The sequence below is a fragment of the Hemitrygon akajei genome, unplaced genomic scaffold (assembly GCF_048418815.1).
Source record: "Hemitrygon akajei unplaced genomic scaffold, sHemAka1.3 Scf000069, whole genome shotgun sequence".
Taxonomy (NCBI): Eukaryota; Metazoa; Chordata; class Chondrichthyes; order Myliobatiformes; family Dasyatidae; genus Hemitrygon; species Hemitrygon akajei.
The window spans coordinates 4,152,992-4,165,990 of NW_027331955.1; the positions used below are offsets into that span (position 1 = coordinate 4,152,992).

The 12,999-nt window shown below is 43.9% G+C and overlaps 1 protein-coding gene across 1 annotated transcript in view; it reads left to right on the forward strand.

Moving 5' to 3' along the window:
- The first annotated feature begins 805 nt into the window (after positions 1-805).
- LOC140722069 (NACHT, LRR and PYD domains-containing protein 3-like) overlaps positions 806-12,999 on the forward strand; it is a 53,277-nt gene continuing 41,083 nt past the window's right edge. The window contains exons 1-3 of the mRNA XM_073036867.1: positions 806-1,263; positions 8,237-8,405; positions 9,556-9,723. The gene's annotated coding sequence lies outside the window, so the exon portion shown is untranslated. The remainder of the gene's footprint in view (positions 1,264-8,236; positions 8,406-9,555; positions 9,724-12,999) is intronic.

Genomic DNA, 12,999 nt, shown 5'->3' on the forward strand with positions numbered 1-12,999 from the left:
GCCATGCACCTCCTTTCTTCCTTTAACCGGCGCCTCAATAATTCTTGCATATCAAGGTTCCTATGCTTGTTATCCTTACCTTTCATTCTGCCAGGCACTTGCAAGCTGGTAGTCTCAAAATTCCGTTTTTGAAGGCATCACACCTTGCAAGTACACTTTTGCCACAAAGCAGCAGCCTGTCTCAATCCACACTTGCCAGATCCATTCTGACACCATCAAAATTGTGCTTTCTCCAATTCAGAATCCCAACCCACGGGTCAGGCCGAACCTTCTGTATATTTAGGTGCATATTACTGGCATCGTGGTCACTGGATGCAAAGTGTTGCTATGCACAAATTTCTGTCCCCTGCCCTGCCTTATTCCTTCATAGCAGATTCAGTATTGCAAGCTTACTGTTGGGACTTCTGCGTACTGATGAAGGAAAAGTTCTTTGACACACTTGACAAACTCTATCCCACCTGGTCCATTTACAATATGAGATTCCCAGTCATTATGTGGAAAGTTAAAATCACCAAGTGTAACAACCTTAAGCTTCTTGCAGCAATATACGATCTTACAAATGTGTTCCTCTAAATCCCCGGGACTGTCGGGTTGTCTTTTGTATCGCCCCATTACCGTGGCCATAACTTACTTATTTCTCATTTCCACACAGAATGGCTCATTAGTCGGGTTCTACAATTTGTCCTGACGGAGCACTGCCGTGACATTTTCTCTGACTGGTAACGCCACCCCTTCATTAATCCTCCCCCCTCTGAAACGCCTTAAATAATTTGATCTCGAAATAGCTGTGCTGGGTGTGGAGTGTTTGAGCTGAAATTCGCCCCGCAGCGGACAGCCGCGTTGACAAAGAGGGTGGAGCCTCAACCTGTCTGGATCAAATCACAGCCTGGGATTGGCTGGCTAAACCGGAGAAGCTCCGCCCAGCGAGTTGGAAAAGTGCGATCGACACGGAAATCCAGACAGAAACTTCTTGCGACCGTGAGGGAGCGTTCACACAGCCTCTGTAATTCTGTCTGTTTTTGCTGTATTTGTCCTAGTCCCCTCTCCTCCCGCTGACAGACCTGTACTAGGCTGGTGAGGAGGTGAGGGATCAGAACTGCGGACGGCTTCATTTACCCCGGATCATCCGGACCTGCCTATCTGTAACGAGCGACTAACGCATTCTAACCGAATCGCCCCGGGAGCAGCAGCACCGACTGAATTCTCGGTGCATGATCGGCTATCCAGGACCGCGCTAAACTCTGTCCGGTATCAACATCAGAGGTAAATGTTGTCTCCGATTTTGCAGATCAGTGAGCGTTTACAGCGGGGCTCGGCTATTGTTCGGACTGTGAGCGAACAAGGGGAGAAGGGAGTTCTGACAAGTTCAATGAAGTAGTTATTGACCAAATGCATTAAAAGAAACGACGTCGTCACCTTCAGTCATGCACATTTTCTATTGTACTGAGTCAGTGCAGATGAACCTTGCTCACGGATAATAATATCCAAAATGTCCCACAGGGTAGGGCCGGGTCCCTTCTCCGATTTCTTTCTCTCGCTCTCTCCTCCCCCCCCCCCCCCCCCTCACACACACACACACACACACACACACACACACACACACACACACACACACACACACACACACACACACACACACACACACACACACACACACACACACACACACACACACAATAAAAACTCACCACTCAGAATAACAGACCGACCGTGAAATTTTACTGTTTTACTGTCCGGGACGTCGCAGTGGAGAATGCCACAGAGCAATTTATTTAATTAACTCACAAAATATGATATTAAAATTACAAATGATGGGAGTTTGGGGTAAAATTAAATGCTGTAATCTCACAACGTCTGGTAGCAATTGTAACAAGTAGTCATTCAGATTGCAGACACTGTGGGACTTCTTTTTTTCTCTACCATCTGGTGTTTGTTGCTTTATTTTCTGTAACAGAATTAAATACAATATTAAGGCAACTTGGTGCAGTTTAAGTGGAGTGTCGAACTGGTGTGTGTGGTTTCAGCAGAGAATCCGCGCTGCGGACAGGCAGCAGCTTGCACACAGAAACCCGCGCTGTGAGTCTCACAGAACAGCAACCCGGCCCCTCCCCCGCATCTACTAACTGAAGTCCGTCTGATTGTCTGATATGAAATTGGAAGAGAACGACTTGAAAATATATCCTCATGGAGACTGAACATTCTTGGTGAATTAGGTGGGAATAATTCAGCTTCCGATATTTATTTCAAATCATTCTGTGTTTTGGATTCGTGATCAATAGCTCATTCGCTCCATTTTAACCCCCTTCTGTCAGCGATTGTATTTGTGATCCTGCAGTTTCCTGTCAGCGCCATTGAGATTTTCCACAGTTTATGTCAAGATTAAAAACAGATCTCTAACCAGGGTTTACGTTTTCAATGTAAGCGTTTGAAAAACCTGTTCGGACAACACGATTTCAATTTCCAATACTTGTCATTTCAGATGTTTGAGACTGTGTTTGTTGTGGGTGTTTCGAAATGATCACGCTGACATCCTGTAGCAGCAAAGATTTTGATTCCTTTCAAGGCCACGGCAGACAGTAAAAAGGTGGTGTGACCGGTTACAGAAAGAGGCAGGCGGCAGGCGGGATTGCGGAGCGAAAACCATGATTTTATCGCACGGGGTAGAAGGCTGGATGGGATGAGTGGCCGATTTATGTGTGGTATAGTTACAGTAAAGCTATGACTCCAGAGTTATTGTAAAACAATTTAAAAAGTACGGACTATCACTCATCCAAATTACCTGTCTCTGAACCAAAAACAAACATTGCAGTAATTAAATCAACCAGAGTGCTAACAGACCTTATAAGCAACAATGGACCCAGCACCGATCCCCGAGGAACCCCACTAATCACTGGTCTCCGGTCAGAGGACCAAAACATTTTCTACCGCTTACTGGCTTCTCCCAGGAAGCCGATGCCGAAGCTATGTTACCATCGCTTCCTTAACGTTAAGCCACTGAAGCTTCTTGACTAACCTCCGATGTGGGAATCTGCCGAATGACCTGGTATTTTTTTCTAAATTATACTAATTATTTTTTATTCGGTGAATTACCTCTTCCTTTTCCCCCCGGAACAGGAAGTGTCACGTTGTTCCAGTCTGATCATTTATGAACAACATTTTTGATTATTCGCTCATAGTTGCACTCAGACCCCATTCTCTGGTTTACAGTGTGTTTACAGAATTCACGTTTATATACCCTACTACTGCAGCCCTTTCGCCACGAGAATTTTGATATAAAGGTAGAAATGATGCAAAGTGGGTGTTATTGTAAATCAATGTTAGCAGGGAAATGATGCTACGAAAGGAGTGAACACCAGAGAGTCTGCAAGAGATGTTTGAGATTTGGAACAGTTCTCTAACCGGGTGTTACAATTGCAAAGCAAGCGTGCGAAGAACTGTTCAGGCAACATGATTTCCCTTTTATCAGTACTTGCCGTTTCCGATAAATGTTCGTTGTTCTCTCTTTGAGAGTGTGTTTATTCTGGGTGTTTCAGAGCTGATCTCCTGAAAGTCCTGTAGAAGCAAAGACTTTGTTTCTGTTCAAAGGCTCGATACACAGCAAACAGTGGGGGGGGGGGGGGGAGTGTGACCACTTACAGAAAGCAACCGGCGGCATTGCGGAACGAAAGCCATGAGTTCACTACTTGGGGCAGAAGGCTCGGTGGGGTAGTGGCCAATTTACTCCTGCTATGTTTACAAGAAATGCTCTGACTACAGACTGATTGTAAACCAATTTAATGAGGTCGACCAAGCCTCAATAGTTTTCTTTACTATTCAAAAAGGGGAAAATAACTGTTTCGAGGATGATTGCACTGGCGTGGATGTTATGTAGCCTCTTCCCTGATGGACTGATGTGAGTGGGACAAACAGTCCCTGACCAGGGTGTGTGGGACCTTTAATGATATTATGGTACTTTTCCACCATTTTTCTGTGAATATGTGCTTGATGGCAGGTCGGACTTGCTTGGGAGTTTGGATTTGCAATCGTGTGAGCAGAGTGGACAGCAATGGTCTCAGCACAAGGCTGAGGGTCACAGAGGTTGACGACGATGGGAAGACAGAACCAGCTGTGCACCCTGACTGTCTGTCGTCTGTTGGTTAGAAAGTCCACCACCCAGTTGCACAGTGGTGGCTTTGGACGGAGGCATGGGAATTTGTTCACCAAGGTTTGTGGGACAACAGCGTCGAATGCCGAAATGAAATCCAGAAACAACATTTTGACCTAATTGTCTTTTTTTAGGCATGTCAGGCCAAGGAGAATGAGAGACGCAATGCCATCTGCCACTTAGCGATTCAGTCGGTAAGCATACTGGTGAGTGACCAGTGAACAAGGATTGGAATTTTTGATTTGTGCCACTATCAGCCGTTCAAAGCACTTAATGCTGATTGGCGACAACTCCACTGGGCAGTAGGTCACTTTGTTCCGAATATGTAGGGTTCCTTGGTACAGGGATAATGGTGGTTGATTTGAAGCACGTGGGAACAGCAGCCTGGATGAGTGAAGTGTTGACGATAGCTGTGAAGACATCAATGTGCACATGTACACTCTTTCTGCGAGCTCAGCCTGGACGCTTTCTGGCCAGAGTCCTCATTAACTTTGCTGTTACCGACATTGGATGCGCAGCTGTGAGGGTAGTGGCTTTCCTGGCTGGCTTGTGTTTGGAATGCCAGGGAGGGGGGCATCATTGGTACAGTCAAGCCTTACGTAGTCTATAAACCCTTGATGCCCAGCCACATACACCAGTGTTCGTTTCCCAGGTTTAGTGAGTCCGAACCGAAGGGCACAGATACAGTAGCGCAGAGAGATCAAATATACCTGCGAGTTAATCTCAATTCATACGAAGGATGAATAACTCTGATGGGCAGAAGGGTGCAGAGTGGCCCCTCCCCCCCCCTTTTGGAGAATCGCAAATCACTACTATTTCGATGCTGCTACCGAGGAAGTAAGAGAGACAAAAGGAAATCTGCCAGGGCAGTTGTTATTGATAACAGCTCATGAAAGAGAATGAGAGCGAGAGAGAGACAGCTAAGAGACACAGCTAAGGAGGAACGTCTCCTACTGACAAAAGAGGAGATTTAATGCTATTGTCTTTTGGAGAAGGATTGGTTACTTGGTACTGTTCTGTTCATTGAAGTCCCTCAGGGAACAGCCAGAGTGGGCTGGTTTGATGGGTTACGTCATTCAAACCTGATTGACACCTGAGACCCCGTGAGTGGGGATAAAAGTGAGGTCAGGGGTAACATCCCTCAGATGCACCAGGAGAAACGCTAGTGAGCATCAGAAACCCACGAGACAGGGTGGGACATCGGAGACCGAACGAAGGGTCGGTAAATTTTAACTCAGTGTTTTATAGCAAGGCCGGTGGGGGCTTGCGTAAGTGTCCACCCTTGCCTGGGTGACGAGTCCACCACGGAAGAACGGTCTAGCTAAAGGACGGAGGGGTCACATTTGAATGGCCACAACAATGACACATCGACGGATCGAAATCATAAAGGAAGGTTGGTAATGACCATAGCTGTTACTGTTTGAGCACTCTCTTTCTCTCGTCTCTCTCTCTCTCTCTCTCTCTCCAAGTGCAACACATCGACCGACAACTACCGCAGTCTGCATGAACAGAACTGAACTTTATATTTCCATCTGACAATTCATTATCCCCTAGACAACGATAGTGCTTGTTTTAGTATTGATTACTATTATATCCACACTTTTAGGTTTAGTATTGCTAACATATATTATCTGTATATTTGCATTGATATTGTTTTGTATATTTTTACTATTAAACACTGTTGAAAATAGTACCACCAGACACCAACGGACACTTCTATCTTTGCTGGTAAGACACCCAGTTACGGGGTTCATAACAAAATACACAGAGGCAGTGAGTACGTGGAGTGAGCTGTTCAGTGTTTGCATCGTTGGTTATCTACCGCGGGTTCAGTATCCTCACCATGTTTGGAAATACACACTCACCATCGCCTGTCTGTGAGCAGCTGTTTATTAAAAAAAAACACTGGATGCTGGAGACCTGAAATCAAATCAAAAAAATGTTCAAAGCCATTTTGATACAGGGTGTTGGACCTGAAAAATCATTTTTCCACAGATGATCTTTATCTGTTGAATATTCATTTCGTTTTTAGCTTTTTAGTACATTGCTTTGGAAGGGGTTAAGTCTCTTGGGAAGCGCAGTTGAGTGGAACTGGGAAATTTGGTTGAAAACTATCAGGTTGAATCTGTGTTGATGCCACCCAATGTGGAAAATGGGAAAGATGTGATAAACTCTCGGTGTGGGCTGTGACCCAGTGAGGTTGGGTCCCGGGATAGATGCCACTATTTTTTTAACCAGATAAATTTAATTCGGGGATCAAGTTTCCCGGGTTTATGAAATGATCTGTTAGTATTTCTGTTCTGTGCTCAGATATTTGACTCTATAGTTCCTTTGGAAGAAAAGCAGGGAATTGAATTTCCATTCTGTCCCTCACAGGGTGAGCCTGTGATTAAACATGTTGTTTTGTGATTGCACCAGTAGAAATAGACCAGGGTTTCAGAATTCAATTCACATTTGGAAATTCCCCCTCACTCTCACCTGTCTATCTGCCAGTGGGAGTCAAAGTGAAACTCAAGATGCTGGAGATAGAACAGAACATGGAACAGTACATCACAGGAACCGTTCCTTCGGCCACAATGGTGTGCTAAACCAGCTAAAAAAGATATCAAGCCCCCCCCAAAAAAAAAACTAAACTGTCCGACTTACACAATATCCATATCCTCTCGATCTTCCTCACACCCATGTGCCTATCTAAATGTGTCTTCAAAGACTCCGATGTATTGTCTTCCACCACCATAACAGGCAGCTCATTCCATGCATTCACCACTCCCTCCCTGAGTAAAACATCTTACCCTCACATTCCCTTTGCATCTATTCCCTCACACCTTCAATGCATGTCCTCTGGTATTGGACATGTCTAACCAGCGAAGAGATACTCCCTGTCTACTCTATCAATGTCTTTCATAATCTTACAAACCTCTAACAGATTTCTCTTCAGTCTCCACCGCTCCAAGAAGAACAACCCAAGATTTCCAGTAAAAATTGGGTAATATTTGAATCCATTCTGACGAAAGGTTAGGAAACCGAATTGTTAACTTGGTCCTCTCCCCACGGAAATTCCTTACCTGCTGAGCATTTCTAGTGATTCCAGTTTCTCTTTATTACATTCACTCTGGAACATGTTAAATTTTCTGCGAATGGAGCAGTGCAGCTACACTCGTTTTGTGATTGTAGAACAGTAAAGAAATCAGAGCTTTTCCCTATAAATTATCCTGGTACCAGTTGTCTGTCCTTTTAATCTTGGACATGTGTTCAGTACAATTGTTGATAACAAGGTTCACAAAGTAAGTCGGAGAATGATGAGTATGCATGTGGAGCATGTGATAGCCCTCAGCCTGAGTTCGGTAGAGTTCAAAGGGATGGTGGTTGTGGGGGGGGGGGGGGTGTGGGAGTGATTATTTACACCAACTAAATAACAACAAGCCTGGATACGTGGGAATGGAGAGGGTGTCTTAATTAGACGGAGTGTCTGGGATCTGAGAGTGCAGCCTCAGAATAAAGAAGCTTCACTTTAAAACTGAGACGAGAGAAATTACTTTAGCCAAATGTTGGTTGATCTGTGGAATTTGATGCCACAGTGGATGATAGAGGCTATTGTTGGGTATATTCATGTTCTGGATTGTGAGGTTGAGTGTTATAGCAGGGAAGCAAGAATACAGTGTTGGAAATAAAATCCTCCACAATTGATTATGGAGCAGACTAGAATGACCGAATCACCTAATTCTACTCCTATGTATTATGACTTGTATCTTATACCATGACTGAGCTCCGGTATGTGTATCCCATCACAAACAAGAGAGAATCTTCAGATGCTGCGAAGCAACACATACAAAATGCTGGAGGAATTCATCAGGCCAGGCAGCATCTATGGAAGAGAGTCGAGTCGACGTACAGATGCTGCCTGTTCTGATGAGTTCCTCCAGCATTTTTTGTGTGTTCCTTTGTATCCCATGTCAGGTTTTGTAAAGTGTGAGGGACAGTTCCAGATTTCTTCACTCGGATCATTATTTATGCGTTCAAGATTTAAATTTCAGTTGAATGCTTAGTTCTCCTTTGTGTTGTTAACGTGCTTCATCATCTCTCTGGTTAAAGATAGACCTACAGTGAGAGATTTACTGGAAGAAAAGCCCACAAATGGAAGCAAACCATGACTGAGGACAAGGGAACAGCAACAAGTGAACCAGCCCGAGGACTGAGAGCATCAACTGGAGAGAACCATTCTGACTCAGAGTTTCCATTGATTCAGTCAGGAGAAAGTTTGGTGAGTCTCATTTACTCTAACACTGGTCCTTCAGACATTACATATCTGTAACAAGGAAGGTAGGAAATAGCTGGAGTGGGACTGAATAAATGTAGAAGTGCCAGTTACGTCAGTTGCAATCACTCCAGATTTGCTAATTGCTGTCAGCATCCCAGCTCTATGAAGCCACACACATTCCCTTACATAACTTGCTCATTTCAAACTCTTATCGCTTCTGCTGTTTCGTTGCTTGGCTGTGTTAGGTTGCGATCATCTCAAAATGCATTGAGAATTTTCTCCAGTACATTATCCTGGAACCAATTGTCCTGTTTTTTCCCCCCGGAAATGCATTCAGTACAGTTGTTGATAACAAGGTTCAGAGAATAGTCCGAGGAATGATAAGCATTATGCATGCGGAGCATTTGATGGCCCTGGGCCTGTGTTCAGTGGAGTTCAAATGGTTGGCGGGTTAGGACGGGGGTGATTATTTACACTGACTGAATGACAAGAAGTTTGGTTGCAGTGGAAATGGAGAGGGTGTCTTGATTAGACAGAGAGTCTGGGATCTGAGAGTGCTGCCTCAGAATAAAGAAGTTTCACTTTAAAACTGAGACGAGAGCAATTACTTTAGCCAAATGTTGGTTGATCTGTGGAATTTGGTGGAGGCTGTCGTTGGGTATATTCATGTTCTGGATTGCTAAATAGGTTGCGTGCTATAGCAGGGAAGCAAGAATACGGTGTTGGAAAAAAAAACCTCCATGATTGATTTTGGAACAGACTAGAATGACCGAATCACCTAATTCTACTCCAATGCATTATGATTTGTATCTTATACCATGACTGAGTGATGACTTCTTTTTATCCCATCACAGACAAAAGAAGATCTTCAGATGCTGCCAAGCAACACACACAAAATGCTGGAGGAAATCAGCAGGCCAGGCAGCATCTATGGAAGAGAGTAGAGTCGACATACAGATGCGGCCTGGCCTGATGAGTTCCTCCAGCGATTTTGTGTGTGTTTCTTTGTATCCCATGTCAGGCTTTGGAAAGTGTGAGGGGCAGTTACAGATTTCTTCACTCGCATCATTATATATGAGTTCAAGTTCCAATACGTTTAATTCTTTGTTCTGCTTTGTATGAGTAACATGCTTCATTATCTCTCTGGTTAAAGGAAGACCTGACCTGTGAGATTTATTGGAAGAAAAGCCCACGACAGGAAGAAAATCACAACTGAAAATGAGTGAACAGCAACAATGAACCAGCCCGAAGACGGAGAGCAGCAAATCGAGATAACCCATCTGACTTGGCATCTCCATTGATTCAGTCAGGAGAAAGTTTGGTGAGTCTTATTTACCCAAACACTGGTCCTTTAGACATTACATTTCTGTATCAAGGAAGGTAGGAAATAGCTGGACTGGGACTGAATAAGCCTCGGAATACCAGTATGCGTCTGTCAGACCCATTTGCACTCACTGCAGATTTGCTAATTACTCTGGGAAGCCACGCACATTACCTCATATTGTTTACTCATTTCAAACTCTTATCAGTTCTGCTGTTTCCTTGCTTGGCTGTGTTACGTCACAATAATCTCAAAATGCGTTGAGAATTTCCTCCCTTTATAAGAGGCCGCAGTTTTCTCCTGCTCTAGTGATTGCAGAAATGTGGAATTACCATGAACTACAGCAACATGCCATTGACTCCTCTGTCTATTGCAATCTGCAACGATATACTTGCCCTCGAGTATGTTGTCACACAAGTCTCCGCAAACCCTCTTGAAGCCAAATGTCCCAGCACCACATTTCAGTCTTAACTAGCAAATGCCAACCAATAATTTACATTTGTATACCCTGTCGCCATCAAGTACTTTTCTACTAATAAATTGTCAGAACCTACGAATCTGTGATTAAGCATATTTAGGTTTTATAATGAAGTTATGTTCCCATTTGGCCCTGTACCAAAGGCATGGGTTATATCTGTACTTGAGATGAATAGATGTCCCTGCAGCCAGGACTGCTGGAGCTGCCAGGGTTAGTTTAAACTCAGTCGTTGCGGGATGGGAACCAGAATGTTTGGTCAGATAATAGAAGAGTTGATATAAAGGTAGATGCGAAGTTTACAGAGACTGTGGAAGGATCGGTTGTGGACAGGACATCATGTAGTCAGTCGGAAATGTCTTTAATTCAATACAATATGTATTAAGAATACGAGTAACTTAGAACATGGATGGTACATGTTATCACCATTACACAGACCAGACTGTTACAAGGGCAGGATTAGTGTTTGATGCTCCAAGTTTTAGTTGTTTCATAATACATATGGGGGGGGGGGGTGGGGGTGAAAGGCGGAGAATTGTCTTTACTAATTAGGAATCATATGATAGTTACATAAACAGAGGACATCAATGTGGGTGGAAATCAGAAAAGGGAAGGGGGCTATCATTCTGGAAGTATTCTATAGGCCTCCCCCAAAGCCACTAGGATAATGAGAGCAGATAACTTGGCAGTTTTGGGAAAGGTGCAAAAACAACAAGGTTATTATCATTATTAATCTCAACTTTCCTGATGTTGATCCCACCTCCTTGTTCCAAAATGTGTCAATGGGGCAGAATTCATTGTGCTTCCAGGAAGGATTCTGACGTAGTATGTGGATGGGCTAACTGGAGGATTTGCCATACTGTATCTAGTATGAGGCAATGATGCTGGTCAGGTGACAGATGTCACGATGGGTGATCTTTTTGAGATAGAGACCATAACACCCCAACTTTTATCAATGTCATGGACAAGGATAGTAGCAGACGATACGAGGCAGTATTTAATCAGTGGATAGATAGTTACAATGGTATTCGAAGCATCTTGGGGGTGTAAATTGGGAAAACATTCTCAAAGGGAAATGCAAGATGGAACTGAGAAGTTTGTTTCAGGAACACTTGAATGTGGTTCAGGGTAGATTTGTTCCACACACAGTGAAAGAATGTTTATATAAACGAACCGTGGTTCACAAGGGATGAGAACATTTAAGCAAGAGGGAAAAGGAAGCATTATTTAGGTACAGTAAGCAACATTCAAGCGAGGCTCTAGAGAATTATATGGTATCCTGGAAGGAACTTAAGAAGCGACTTAGAAGTCAAAGGGAACTTGAGAAGTTCTTGGGAAGTAGGATAAAGGAAAGCCCAAGGCGTTCTTCATGTGGGTGAAGAAGTGGAGGAGGAATAGCTTGAGGGTAGGATACTCAGGAGCAAAGATGGAAACATGCCTGGACGATGCAGTGATAGGTGAGCTGCTTAATGAATGCTTTGATTCAGAGTTACCAATGAGATGGACAGTGATTGTGATGATAGCATAATATTGCCATTCTGCTAAGAAAGTGATGTTGTTCAATCTACCAATAAACACCATGTTACTACAGAAAGTGAGGGGTGATTACAGGGCATTGACAATGAACATTGCATCCTCTCTGGCCACAGGGATAGTAACACATGATTGGAGGCTGTCAAATGTTGTTATGTAATTCAATAAACCCAATGGGTTTAAATCCTGGGGATGATAGACCAGTGAGTGTTACATCAGGGGTGGGCAAACCCTTGGAGTGGTTACTGAGGGATAAGAAATTTGAGCATCTGGAGAAGCATAATCTTACTACGGGTTGCCATTTTGGCTTTTTGATGGTGAGTGGAGAAAATGGAAGGGCAGGTGCGGGACATAATTTTCCACAGTATGGACCAGTCACACACAGAATATCTACTAACATTTGTATCGACAGAGACTGATCAGGAATCACTACGGCATGGTGCATGGAAAGTTGTGTTCAACAATACTTTTTAAGGTTTTTCAAGAAGATTATCAATGAGGGTGGGGGAGTGGATGTTGTACATTGAACTCCAGTGAAGCCTTTGGCAAGGTGCCTCATGACAGCTTGGTCTGGAAGATACGGTGCCATGCGGTACAGAGAGAGAAAGTTAGATGAATTCAAAAATTGCCTTAAAGGTAGCAAGCAAAGAGTGATGGTTGAAGGTTTCTCCTGAGAGCGAAGGCGGGTAACTAGTGGTGTACCACAAAGCTACAAGTAACATTTGATATTTGTTAGTTGATAGCAATGAAGTGAATGCAGGTGCACAAGGCTTGACTGGTCAGTTCACGGGCGACGCAAAATTAGTAGATGGTACTCACGGTGAAGACTATCGTAGCTTATAGCGGATCTAAATGGGCAGAGGAGTGGTATATAGATTGCAAAACCAACACGAGCAGCAACGGTTTCATGCAGAGTTTAGTGATGATGTGGAGGGAGCAGCCAGAGGAAGTGGGTGAGGCAGGCACAATTGTATAATTCCAGAAGCAGTTGGGATGTGAATATGGAATGAAGAGGCCAGGAGGGAAATGGGCTCAACACAGGAAATTAGCACCATCTAAGTGTACACTGTGGTCAGCATAGTCTTGATGGGCTGAAGAGTCTGTATCTGTGCTCTGTTGCTCTGTGACTCTATCAGTAGGATGCGTCAGGTATCACCGGACCGACATGCAGACATGGTGTGGGAGTTGATGTTTGTTCCCTAAGCACACTGCTGCTCTGATACAGAGGCTGACAGTACTGTCACATTTGCAAAGTAAACCAATTCTCT